Source organism: Humulus lupulus, chromosome 8 (genome assembly GCF_963169125.1).
Source record: "Humulus lupulus chromosome 8, drHumLupu1.1, whole genome shotgun sequence".
In the NCBI taxonomy this organism is placed as follows: domain Eukaryota; kingdom Viridiplantae; phylum Streptophyta; class Magnoliopsida; order Rosales; family Cannabaceae; genus Humulus; species Humulus lupulus.
Genome location: NC_084800.1, coordinates 119915779 through 119930368, shown reverse-complemented (window position 1 = coordinate 119930368; position 14590 = coordinate 119915779).

Sequence of the window (14590 nt, the reverse complement as noted above, 5' to 3'; positions counted from 1 at the left end):
GGGTAGACAGAGAAACAGGGTTTCCTAGAACAGAGCCGATCATAGAAGAAGAGGCGTCATCATCAGAAGAACAAAACACCACCACGCACAACTTTGCAACAAGCGGAAAACCTCATACCTTACCACCAAGTCAATGGAGGTCTCATTTTCAGCAATTCAAAGCTTGGACCTTGCTCGAAGTTCAAAAGCCCAGGGCAGAAATAAGAGATATCCTTCTATAACTCGTGCCAAGGTTCACTGGAATAGTGCAAGACTGGTGGCAATGTCTTGGAGAATACATGCAACTTCAATTCCTACAAGTGAATTAATCGAAACAGCTCTAAACCATCTCTACGTCAAATTTTGTGGGCAAGATGCCTAAGTAATAGAAAGACTCAAAGCAGAGTTCTTTAAAATGAAGTGATGCTCAATGGATAAAAATGACTTAAAGCTGCATTATCAAAGAATGTCCAAAAGATTCTACCTAATTGGGGGAGTATATGATCCAAACCTAAAGCAAGCTTTCCTAGCGTCCATACCAGAACCACTCGAAGAAGAGACGTTCAGACTCCTCTCAGCAAATGGTAGAACATTACAAAAAACAACTCTCGATGAGCTATTCCAGACGATAATGAGAGCACTAGAAAAAATGTGCTCCTAGAACAAGTTTCTACAGGAATATATGAAGCAAACAAAGCAGCTAGACAAGGTCTGTAGCCCAAGAGACCTCACAATTACATGCTCAACAAAGTCATCTTGTTCCTGCGAAAGGCCAAACTATGGAAGGAGGAGATACAAGAGCAAGTCATTCAAACCAAGGACTCCATGGAAATTCCTCCAGAGAAAGAATAGACCAGGCAAGTCTTCTAATAGATGTTTCTTGTGCGGACAGATTGGTCACTTTTCCAAGCAATGTCCAAAAGGCAAAACAGCAAAAATGATCTCACACATACAGGATGTAACAGGCGTATCTCTCTTCGACGATGATGTAGAATTTGTATTCTCTATAGAAATGAAATCTCTCCATATACTGTCTGTGCCTTATGACCATTCTCAAACTCAGACAACGATAGTGATGGAGGAATCTTCAAAATGAATGCCACAAATTCAGTTCAACCCATCCCTATGGCAAAAATATAGATTATCCCAACCAAATACTCAAAACCAATCAAAGTAGCTGCCTTCTTTGATACTGGAGCCTCCTCTGAGAATACTTCCACATGGTTTGGCATACAAGCAATACTTTACTCCATAGATGATCTTTTTTGGCATGAAAATGGTATTCTCCATGTGAAAGAGTTTGGCAAATGGGTACTTTGGATGGAAGCCTAACTCTTTTGCCATCGATTTTCCATGACCTCTGATAAGGGTGGATTGGATATTTAGGGCATTTTGGATGGCCTTTATTTTTGGGGTTTTGTTGTTGATAACCTTTTGAGCATCTCTCAGAAATGCAAAGATAACTACTGCAGGGTGTGCCATGAAAAATAGAGGCATGGGTTGTTTAGTTTTTTGGGAGATCATATTTATAGTACTCCGGGTTGGCCTTGACAGGAAACCTGGGATTGTGTTTGATTTTCCTTTGATGTGTTTGACCTGAAAGGTGTAGCGAGAGAACCACATGGCTAGTCGGAGTAGTTGGGCATTGACAGCTTTGTTTTGTTTGAATGTGAGCATTCGCTCAAAGGATGATAAATCTGTTTCTACCAGGAAATTATGACCGATGAGGTGGAATTCAAATTTCACAATTCCCATTTTAACCGCCAATATTTATTTTAGAGTAGAATGGTAGTGGAGTTGGGAATCTTTGAATGCTCCACTCTTGTATCCACACACCTTTCTTTTGTTGTTGGTGTCTTCTTCTAATAGGACCGCTCCCCAATTTTTGTCGCTGGCGTCAGTTTGTAGGATTCTTTTTCCATCTGATGGAATTTGTAGTGGTGGTAAATTTTTCATTAACTCTTTCAGGTTTTTCACTGCTTCTATCTGTTCTTTAACCCAAGGTGGAGAATCTTTTTGAAGCATCTTGGTTAATGGGCTTGTGAAGCCTGACAGGTGGTGTGACAGTCAGAATCCCGTGATCCGTAAGGGGAAAGACCGGGTAAGCTGTGCAATCCCACACTGCCTGGGGAAGGTCAAGTGTAATGATTCTAAGACTGTGTAGGTATGGGACTACACAGTTGTAGAGGGCTTAAATGGATTGATGGGTACTACCTATATCAACAAGGTCCATCTTCTTTTCGGTAGCCCATCACTTGAGAACTCCATGGTTAAGCGTGCTTGGCCTGGAGTAATCTAGGGATGGGTGACCTCCTGGGAAGTTTTCCTAGGAAGCATGTGAGTGAGGACAAAGAACACTGGAAAGACTCGTGTTGGTTTGTAGGGCCAGTCGTCATTCCAGAAAGCAACCATAATGATATGGGGCGTCACAGGTGGGGCATGAAGTCTCTAAGGTAGTTCACGATCCCTAGGAACTATTGGACTTGGGTCTTTGTTAGGCCTTCATTTGGGAATTTTTGAAGTTCTTGGGCTATGTGAGTTTGGGCTTCGTACGTGCCATTGTGCAACTTCATCCCTAGGAACTCAATTTTGGGCTGGCCCAAGACCATTTTATTTCCTAATAACATAATCCCATACTTTTTGGTGATAATTGCAAATTGGGTCAAGAGATTCGTATGAGACTTTATATCCAGGGAAAAAAGTAGGATATCGTCAATGTAGATAAGGGCCTGGTTTAAGATTGGCTTGTAAATCTTGCTTATGGCTTTTTTGGAAGAGGGATGGAGCTGTTTTGAGCCCAAATGGCATTACGGTCCATTGGAAATGATGGTTTGGGATACAAAAAGTTGTTTTCGGCCTGTCTTCTACTTTGACTCCCAGATGCCAGAAGCCTGCTTTTAGGTCAAATTTTGAAAATACCTTTGCTTGTGATAGGCTGGAGAATAAGGAATTTCTGTTTGATAAAGGAAACTTGTCATCTATTAGGAAGTGGTTGAGCGGTTGGTAGTTTATCATGAATCTTTGCTTTCCTCGAGCTTGTTATGATCTATTGTTGACGTAGAATGCATGGCAAGCTCATGGAGATTCAGTTTCTTCGATCAATCCTTGCGCTTTTAGCTTGTTGCATTCCTTGTTTGCCAAACTTTGGTGGTCAGGGTTCATTCCCGGATGGCTTGCTTTAGTTGGGTTGGCATCTTCATTCATCTTAAACGGAAGGGAAATGAAGAATTCTTCATTTTTCCACAGTGGGTGGTCGCATTTATGCGAGAACTCCATATGAGAATTAGCACATGATTTTGGGATAATGCGTTCCTTGATCGATGTCAGACAATCTTTAGTCATATGAAAGTAGTTCGGAACATGTTCCCATGGAGTAAAGTATTGCTTGTGTGCCAAACCATGTGGAAGTATTCTCAGACCTTTTTTCTTTGTGTATAGGTCGAATCCTGTAATTAAATCTTTTCCCGGAAGTTTGGACCCGATGACCCTGTGGACTATTGAGCAACCTAGAAAGAATTGCAGCTTGATAGGCTTGTTGATCAGTTCTGTTCAGAAAATTTGGTTATTTGCTGCGTGGAAATACTGTTTCTTTTTCTTCCAGAATTCAGGCGGTAGTATATCAGGATTCATGATTGTATAGGAGGCTCAAGTATCAAAGAAGGCAGCTACTTTGATTGGTTTTGAGTATTTGGTTGGGATAATCTGCATTTTTTCCATAGGGATGGGTTGAACTAAATTTATGGCATTCATTTTGAAGATTCCTCCATCACTATCATTGTTTGAGTTTGAGAATGGTCATAAGACACAAACAGTATATGGAGAGATTTCATCTTCTATAGAGAATACATATTCTACAACATCGTCGGAGAGAGATACGCCTGTTACATCCTGTATGTGTGAGATCATTTTTGCCGTTTTGCCTTTTGGACATTGCTTGGCAAAGTGACATTTCTGTCTGCACAAGAAACATCTATTAGAAGACTTGCCTGACCTATTCTTTCTCCGGAGGAATTTCCATGGATTCCTCGGTTTGAATGACTTGCTCTTGTATCTCCTCCTTCCATAGTTTGACCTTTCGCAGGAACAAGATGACTTTGTTGAGCATTTAATTGTGAGGTCTCTTGGGCTACAGACCTTGTCTAGCTACTTTGTTTGCTTCATATATTCTTGTAGAAACTTGTTCTGGGAGCACATTTTTTCTAATGCTCTCATTATCGTCTGGAATAGCTCACCGGGAGTTGTGTTTTGTAATGTTCTACCATTTTCTGAGAAGAGTCTGAACGTCTCTTCTCCGAGTGGTTCTGGTATGGATGCTAGGAAAGCTTGCTTTAGGTTTGGATCATCTACTCCCCCAATTAGGTAAAATCTTTTGGACATTCTTTGATAATGCAGCTCTAAGTCATTTTTATCCATTGAGGAGCACTTTATTTTAAAGAACTCTGCTCTGAGTCTTTCTATTACTTGGGTATCTTGCCCACAAAATTCGACATAGAGATGGTTTAGAGTTGTTTCGATTGATTCTGTTTGTAGAAATTGAAGTTGCTTGTATTCTCTCAAACATTACCACCAGTCTTGCACTATTCCAATGAATCTTGACACGAGTTGCAAAATGATATCTCTTATTTTTGCCCTGGGCTTTTGAGCTTCGAGCAAGGTCCATTGCCAAAATATTCCCTTGCAAAAGCTATTATCTCTAAAAAATTCCATTGATTCTAACTTCACTGCCAATCCAATTCAATCCAAAACTTGTTAAATTCGTGATTTATTTATATAGTTTTTTTTCTCCTAAAAAAGAAAAACAATAGAAACAGGATACAACCACATTATTCAAAAATAAAAAACTAAAACCAGCACATTATTATAAAAAAATATATATCTTCACTTAACCATGAATTCATTTTGCAATTTAATAGATAAGAATCCAGATTCTGTTTCAAAAAAGAAAAAAGTAATCATTCGTGTCCAGGCCACTTAACATTTACACATGCCGAAAAAATGATGTGAAAGATCAAATATGAGTTTTCATTATTATTATTATTATTATTATTATTACGGTGGGTGATTTTAAAGAAGAGTCGTAATATGTGCACTCAAATCACCTAAACATTGCAGAAATGATTTTTAATTTCGTTCGTTCTATAGAGATCTAAGGCCATATTTAATGCACAATGTTTCTAATTGCACTAAAATACACAGTCAGATTTTAATTGATATAAAAAGTAACTATTATAAATAATTGTTAATAAATTAAATATTTTAAAAAAATAATTAATGTAAATATTGTAATTAAAAAATATTTATTCATTAATATTTGATAACAATATTATAAATAAAAATAATAATTATTTATTGCTGGTACAAATTTATATCATACTAAATTGGGATTTAAATTTACAATTAAAAAAAAACTTATCTTATAATATACTAAAAATTGTCCTAAATTTAAAAATATTGAAGTTGTGCGATGTAGGATTGTGCAAAAGTTTTTGTAAACTGCCCAACCCGAATAAACTTCCGAAACCAAACTGAAAAAAACCAACAAAAAATACAACCGAATAATCTGACAAAAATTCAAACTACCAAATTATTATATTAAACTGTTTGAGAATTATACCAACCTGCCCAATATAATCTAAATAAACCGATTAAGAGTTTTTTTTTTTATACTATATTTTTAGTTTGTTGAATCTAATGATTTAAACATTTTTTAAAAAAATTAAGATTGATCTAAGCAGGTTAATCCAATCAAACTGCCTAAACTATTAGACAACTTTTTTTTTTTTTTTTAATTAGACGAGTTAGTGTTAAATTTTTACAACCAAATTTTCACATTGAATTGATTAAAATATTTTATAAACCGAACAAACCTATCAGTGAACATCCTAATAGAAAGCATGAGACATTTGCAGATGCTCCAAGTTCTCCGATCGTAGTTACATATTATAAAGAGAAATTTGAGTTTTTATGCTTAATGAGGGGTTCTAAGTCAAAAAAATGCTAGGCATTTAAATCATTTAAAAAAAAATGTCAATTCTTTTGACAATACCCAAAATACCCATCTCATAATTTTTCTCATCCACCTTCCCTTCTCTCTTCCATCTCTTTCCCTCAACCCATTCCTCTCTAGAAAAAAATTTGATGGGTAAGGTAAAATATAATAGAAATCATTGTAACAGCAAGTATTTATCACTTAGGACACTAAAATACTACATTTTGAATAGACCTGAACATGATTTTTTGGTTTTTTTTTTTTTTTTTTTTCAGATCTAAAATTTTGGAATCTGTAGAAATATGACGTTGTTCGATGGTGCTCGATGCCAGCTCGATGGGGCCTTCAAAATCATGATTTTCATGAAAAAATTGATGTTGCTCGATAGTGGTTCGATAGAGGTTCGATGGTGTTCGATGCGATTTTTGCAAGATACGTAATTTTTCACTCGGGTGTTCGTTTAGAGTATTTTTTGTATTTTGGGTATTTTTTCAAGATCTACACGTTTGAGATGTGTATATACACATTTGAGAAACGTAAATCTTGAAAAAAAAAATGACAATTGCAAAACATACCTCATGTTCAAGATATGTTTTGGTATGTTTTCAAGTTCTAAACTTTGAAAATGTGTATGTGAACATCTAAAACGTGTATATCTAAAAAAAATACCCAAAATAAAAAAAAATCATCCCAAACGGACACCCGAGTGAAAAATTATGTCTCTTACAAGAATTGTATCGAACCACCATCAAACCACCATCGAGCAACCATCAAACCACCATCGAGCAATCATCCAACCACCATCGAGCAACGTCGATTTTTTCATAAAAATAGTGATTTTGAAGGCCCCATCGAGCTGGTATCGAGCACCATTGAGCAACAATCGAGCAAAGTCAATTTTCTACATATTTCAGAGTTTCAGTTTTGAAAAATAACTCAAAAATCATGTCCAACTCGATGGTTGCTCGATGGTGTTTGATGCTACCTCGATGGGGCCTTCAAAATCAATATTTTTATGAAAAAATCGACGTTGCTCGATGATAGTTCGATGCAATTCTTGTAAGAGATATAATTTTTCACTCGGGTGTCCGTTTTGGATGATTTTTTTTTATTTTGGATATTTTTCTAAGATCTACACATTTTAGATGTTCACATATACATTTTCAAAGTTTAGAACTTGAAAACATACCAAAACATATCTTGAACATGAGCTATGTTTTGCATTTGTCATTTTTTGTCAAGATTTATATTTCCCAAATGTGTATATACACATCTAAAACGTGTAGATCTTGAAAAAATACCCAAAATAAAAAAAATTACCCCAAACGGATATTCGAGTGAAAAATTACGTATCTTGCAAGAATCGCATCGAACACCATCGAACCACCATTGAGCAACATCATTTTTTTCATGAAAATCTTGATTTTGAAGGCCCCATCGAACCACGTCGATTTTTTTGCAAATTTTAAAGTTTCAGGTCTGAAAAAAAAAATCGCTAAAAAAACTCAAAAATCATGCCCAGATCTATCCGAAATGCAATATTTTAGTGTCCTAAGTAAGTAATACTTGTTATTACATTGAATTCTCTTATATTTTACCTTCCCTGTGAATTTTTTTCTAGAAAGAGAGTTTAGAGAAATGGGTTGAAGAAGATAAAAAAAGAAGTAGATGCAAAAATTATAGGAAGAGTATTTTGGGTATTGTCAAAAAATTTAACATTTTTTTTAAATAATTTGAAGGCTTAACATTTTTTTTTTTTTGATGTAAGACATCTCATTAAATATGAAAACTAAAATTTCTCATTATAAATAGAAAAGCTCGAGATAGATTGATGATGAGTTGGCAATGGTAAGAAATGACACGTGTAATTTAGGAGTCCACATTTGACGGTGTTCGTTGGGTCCATTACATTATACGTGGCATGCGATGAATTGTTGATATGAGCGGGTAAACATTGTCGTCGTACTCTTGATTGGTGGCGTCGATGATCATAATGGAATATAGGCCCTACACGTGTCTAGATGGGTAACATAACATTATCTATGGATCCGTACAGATTACATGAATGTGCGCCACCTTAAATTTATTATTATATTGGTGGCCGCATTTCTTGCTTCTATTTGGAAAATTGGACCCCATTTACAGATATTGCTTCGGGAATTTCGGAATTTTTACATATTTATTTAATTCACGTCACATGTTCTTCATATTGTACTGCAACTATTATTATTATTTTTACTAAATTCTTTCGAGCTATGTTTTGTCAAAAAAATAAATAAAAAAATCTTTTGAGCAGTGTACTAAGCTATTCTACATGTATTTTTTCCTTTTTTAAGTATAACATTATCACGATAACTCGGAAATATCTAGCCTATTTATTAATCCTTACACATATTTGTTCATTAGTAAGCATCCTGCAATATATATATATATATTTAATTAGTTTTATTTAAAAAAATTATAAATTATTTTTATGAAATTTTATGTTTATCATATAAATTTTAAATAAATAAACAATTTTATATATAAAAAATGACATAAATATATTAAAACATAACATTATGTATGGATTTAAAAAAAAATGATGATAAGATAATTTTTTAAATCACAAACTACCATACTTATGGTACAAAACATTTATTATATTATTCAATTTATACTTCAATGATTGAAAAAGAAAATTATTTATTTTTATAAAAGAAAAATATTAATCTAATTTCTTATTTAATTATACAGTCATATACATTTATATATAATGTATTTATTATATATTATATATTATTATTATTATTATAATAATAATGATTTATAACATGTGAATTTATATTATTATAATTATTAAATATCTTGTTTTGTATTAATAATATTTGAATTTATATAAATATAATTACTAAATATATATTTAGCAAAATTTTATAAAAATTAGTAAGGGTGCACACGGGTCGGGTTTTCGGGTTTCAGGTGCATCATCGCGTTCGAGTTTTGGGTGGAAGAAAGTGGTACCGAACCCGGTCCAAAATTTTCGAGATTTGGGGTGATTTCGGGTTTGGTCCGGTTGTGTTTCGGGTGGGATTGATCAAAAAATGGGCCTTTGTATACAAATTTCAAAATACCATTTTTTTTTACACCTTTTTATTTATTTTTTTGTTTTTTACATGTTTTTTTAACTTTGTTGTTAGTTTGGTAATGTTGATTTTTTTTACAAATTGGGCCTTAGTAATTTTTTTTTAAATCATTAATTTTTTCGATTTTTTTTTTAATTATGTTCGGGTATAACCCAAACTCGTGTGTCCTTAATTTCAAAACCCGACCCGAACCATGTCATGTTCGGATCGGATTTCACCAGAAGTCGATGGATTTTAAAAAAAAATCAGGTTTTTAAGTTGCGGATCGGGCAAGTTTGCAGGTTTTTCTGGTCAAATATTCACCCCTAAAATTTAGGATTGCATATTATATGTTATAGATTATAATAATATTTTACAACATATGAATTTATATTGATATAATTATTAAATATCTAGTCTTATATAATATATATTATTAATATAATAATAATAATAATATGTTTTACCATTTAAAATTATATCAATATAATTAATAAATATCTAATGATATTTTATAGGATTTATACTTTTTTAGACCCTGTATTTTAGCTTATTACTTGTTTGGGCCTTGTATTTTAATAAATTACTTTTCAGACCCTGTATTTTCTAAAATAATTTAAATAAACCCCTAAACCCGATTTTGATCAAAGTTTTTTGAACTAAAATCACAAATAATTCATCAAACTAACAACTCAGAACAAAAATACAGTCATTCTGTCTAAGAACTGTGTTGTTATATTCAATTTTTTGTTTATCAAAATCAGGTTTAGAGGCCTATTTGAACCATTTTACAAAACACAGGATCCAAAAAATAATTTATCAAAACATAGGATCCAAACAAGTAATGAAGCAAAATATATGGTCTAAAAATGTATAAACCATATTTTATAATATTTGAATTTATATTAATATAATTAATAAATATTTATTTTTTTATTAATTTTAAAAGTAGATTACGTTAAATTTTTGAAATATTTTATTAAAGTTAACAAAAGAAACTATTAAAATAAAAAATTTATGTTTTTCTACATATTTTTTTATATAAAAGATATATTGATACTATTATAAACAAGTTATTAATATTTCTTCTTTAATAATAAATTGTTTATAGGTTATTCTTTTGATTGATGCTAATAGAAGTAATTATTTTTAACATCTTCCAAGGATACTTTGACAATTATAATTTTGGTACTACTCACATTTTTTAGATCATGTTTATTTGTTTACCAGATACAAACAACGTATAATATGTATATTTGTTTAGTTTTATTTATAGAATTTATTAATTATTTTTATTAAATTTATATCAATGTCATATAAATTTCAAATAAATATCTCATTTTAATTAAATAATTTATTTATTTTTGTTTAAGTTTATATTTGTTCTAGTTTTTGAATTTGGGAGAAACAATATTATATGTTTAATGTAATATAAAATATTATAAGTGGATTTTAAATTTAAGTTTCTGTCTAGTTTTTAAAAAAATCAATTTGTTGTTAATTCACAGTTGATTATATTATATGTTTAATATGATATTATTCTAATAAGTGAGTTTAAGTTTAATTAAATTTTATTTAAGTTATAAAACATATAATTTTATTATTTTTAAAATAATTATTATTATAAAATATCTAAAAAATATTATATTTTAATTTTTTTTAATTATTTATTATTTTTAAATAATTATCAAAGTAAAATATCTAAAAACTATCTTATTTTAATTTTTTTAATTTTTAATTTTATTTTATTTAAGTTTAAGTGTTTACAAACAACCATTAAATATAAAAATATTTTGTTAAATATAAAAATATTTTGTTAAAGTTAACAATAAAAAAATAAAAAATCGTTAAAACAAAAAATTTACATTATTTACCCACTTATTATATCAAAAAAATATTAAAACAAATGAATATACATGGGTTCAGCGAATAAAGTTTCTGTTGGATTATTAACATTTTAATATTTTCATAAATTGAACATGCTATTAATATTTAATTATCAAAACAAATTTTAGGTATGATTGGATTTAAATATATAAATTATATACAAGGAATACATATAAACTATGTCTATGATATGACTTTCTTATATGATTTCACGCAAAGAAATATCTATGAGATCTGTTATTAGCGTATTTGCCCTAAAACAAGTAATATAAAACTACATATCAATAAATAAAAAAATAAAAACTAAACTAGTTGTGCTGTGTACGAATAATAAGAATAGATTAAAAATAACTAGAAATATATTGACATTGGATTGCTGGTCAATGCAAAGTCGGTCAAAAAGAGAACCAAAATAGAAAATTGGAGTTTGAGAAAAATAAAGGTGTAAAGGAATGGAGGGGGGGACCCATTAGACACACAATGACTCAGGCTATAAATAAAAAAAATTATAAATTGAAAGAGGATGAGAGGTGTCTGTTGTCAGTTAATTTTCGTATTAAAATATAATAATAATCATAAAATAGCACCGAAGACGGCAAATTAAATTAATTTTTTGAGCAGAGTCACAGCAGGGCAGTGCTCCAAACGTGTCGAGCGCGAGGAACGAGGAAACGCACCTTCAGCTCCACGTCAGTAGTAACACGTGTCGAAGAGGCAGTTAACCGAACCTCACATATTCTGCAAGCGTCAATTGATGTTGAAATGTGGTCTCACACGTGTCTAAATCTCCCTCGTTACGTAGACGCTTTCATTGCACAACTGGAGGCAACCAGAATCAAGTGAACGGTGAGTGAACCACCCCTCTAACTGTACTCACTGTACCACACTCGCCTACTCTCACGCTCCATTTCAACATCCAAACCCAACATAAACATGGACCCATCTCAATCATTTATCATGCTACTTTACAATTTAGCCACAACCATACCATTTGTTTCTTTATATATTTTCTTCTTTTATTTTTTTACTTAAATTGCAAAATTATTATTTTTATTATTTGATATTATAATTAAGGGTTTTGACATTAATCCTAATAAAATGAATATTATTCAAGGAACTATATGATCCCCAACATTATTGTACGGTGTAATTTAATATGGATCTTACATATTCAATAAATATTAAATGGTTAGTAATGAGTGTATTATATATTATGTAGTATTGGGTACTTTAAAATAATATTTTAATAAAAATAAATAATTTGTAAAAATACAAAGCTTTTTTATTTTATTTCATATATTTGATTATTCGTATTTTATCTTATATGTAAAGGCTACAATAACTTATATAATTTAATAATTTTTTTTTTATTAATGCTTCTACTCGTAATTATCTAGTAGGGGTGTGCAAAAGTTTTTGTATACCATCCAACCCAAATAAAACGCTCAAACTAAACCGAAAAACCAACAAAAAATTATACTTGAATGATCCGACAAAAATTCAAATCACTCAATTATTACATTGGGCAGTTTGAGAATTACACCCACCCGCCCAATATAACCTGAATAAAACAATTAATAGTTTTTTTATTTTACATACATATATTATATGTAATATTAAATATTATTTAAAAAAAATTTAACAATCAATTTAGAATAATTATTTAAAGTTTTAATTTATAATAATATGTCTAATTTTGGAAGATGTATATTGTATATTTAGTTTGTTGAATCTCATTATTTGAACATTTAAAAAAAAAAATTGGTTTGGGTGGGTTAACCCGACCAAACCGCCTAAAACATTGGACGGATTAATGTTTTTTTTCTTAGTTGGACGGGTTAGAGTTAGATTTTCGCAACTCAATTTTTACATTAGGATGATTAAAATATGTTTATAACCCGACCAAAACGGCCGATGAACACCCATAGTATCTAGTGTTCAAGAATGTATTTTAGCTCTTTTTTTTCAAACATATTCCTCATTTCAATTTTTTTCTTTCTTTTAACTTATATCATCTAATGATGCTTGAATAGAGATTTTATGTTTCCAAATTATATCTCTCATTCTTGTTCTAGCACTCAAATTTTTATAAATTAGTTATTTATATAAATTTACTCTCATAAATAATGTGTTGTCAAATTTAAATGGTGGAATAAAAAAAGACATGCAATTTGAAGATAGAAGATTTATATTTCTTGTAGTTGCTCACAATCAAATTTTAAATTTCCATTTTTTATATTTTTGAATTACAAAGCATGTTTTGATATAGAAAAGAAAAAATATTTCATTTATTGTTTTTTTTAAAAAAAAACAAATATTTCACCAATGATGACCTTAATTTTTTCATGATATATGGTCATCAACAAAAGAGGTATCAATTATTGAAACCGAAAAAAGTTTCGTTCCGGAACCCTTTTAATTTTATTTAAAATTTTCACAAAAAATTTCCTAAAAAACCATTAAACTGTATTTTAATATTAATTTGGAAATAGAATCGTGCCAAAAAAAATGTATGTGTAATAAAAAGAATATTATTTTATCAATACAATAAATATAATAATTAAAAAAACAATATATACAATAATTTTAATGTACAAAACTATTTTTAAGTAACATTATATGATTGAAATTATATTACTACCACGCAACTATTTAATACTCACAACTACATCTTTTGTTGTTGATTTTATGAGCTTCCCTTGATCATCAACTCTTCCAACTTATTACTATAATTTAATATTTAATAAAACAAAGTTATTATCATTGTTATTAGGGAAATTTACAGCATAAATCTGTGTGTAGTTTACCAACGTTGGTCCATCAACTATAAGGATAATTTATTTTGTTGAACTACATAAGAATTTATGCTGCAAACTTCCTTTGTTATTATAATAAAATATTCAATAATAAAGAAATAAAATAAATGTATAAAAATAATATTTGCAAGAACATAATAACCGTTGATAAATAAATGAGAGTTATTATTACAAAAAGTTAATAAAACATCCTTCATTAACTTTTATTTATATATATATATATATATAATTCTAAAATGTCTATCGATGTCAAATGGAAATGGGAGTGATGCGAAGGTGATTCATGATCCTTGGTTAGCAAGACCTATCACTTTTAGACCATTTGATAAGCCTGCCATTCTTGATGATATATATGTTATTGATCTTAAAGATAGGTGTAGCACCTGGTTACTTCAAGACCGTTATTGTGAACTTTGAACCGTACTTAACTCACTAATTGAGTTATTTGGTTATAAATGTGCATCTAGGTGTTATTAATAGGTTAAGGTGTAAAACCAATAAAAAAGAAATGATATTGTAAAATCCTTTATTGGCATATTTGACAATAATGACAAAATTAATTAAAAGAGTATTTTCGAAATTAGTAGTTTCCTAAAATAGTTAGTTTCCTGTGTTTGTGTGATATAAATCAGATTATTCTATATATGATTATAAAATAAATATATAATTTCATATAAAAGAATATCTTTTCTTGAAATTGGTTTATATGGAAATTATTAGTATTTATTTTCATTTATCTGATTTGGTTGCCCAGAAATCGTGTACAGCTTGCAATAATAAATGATATATTGTTTTCTTATTTATTTAAGGAAACT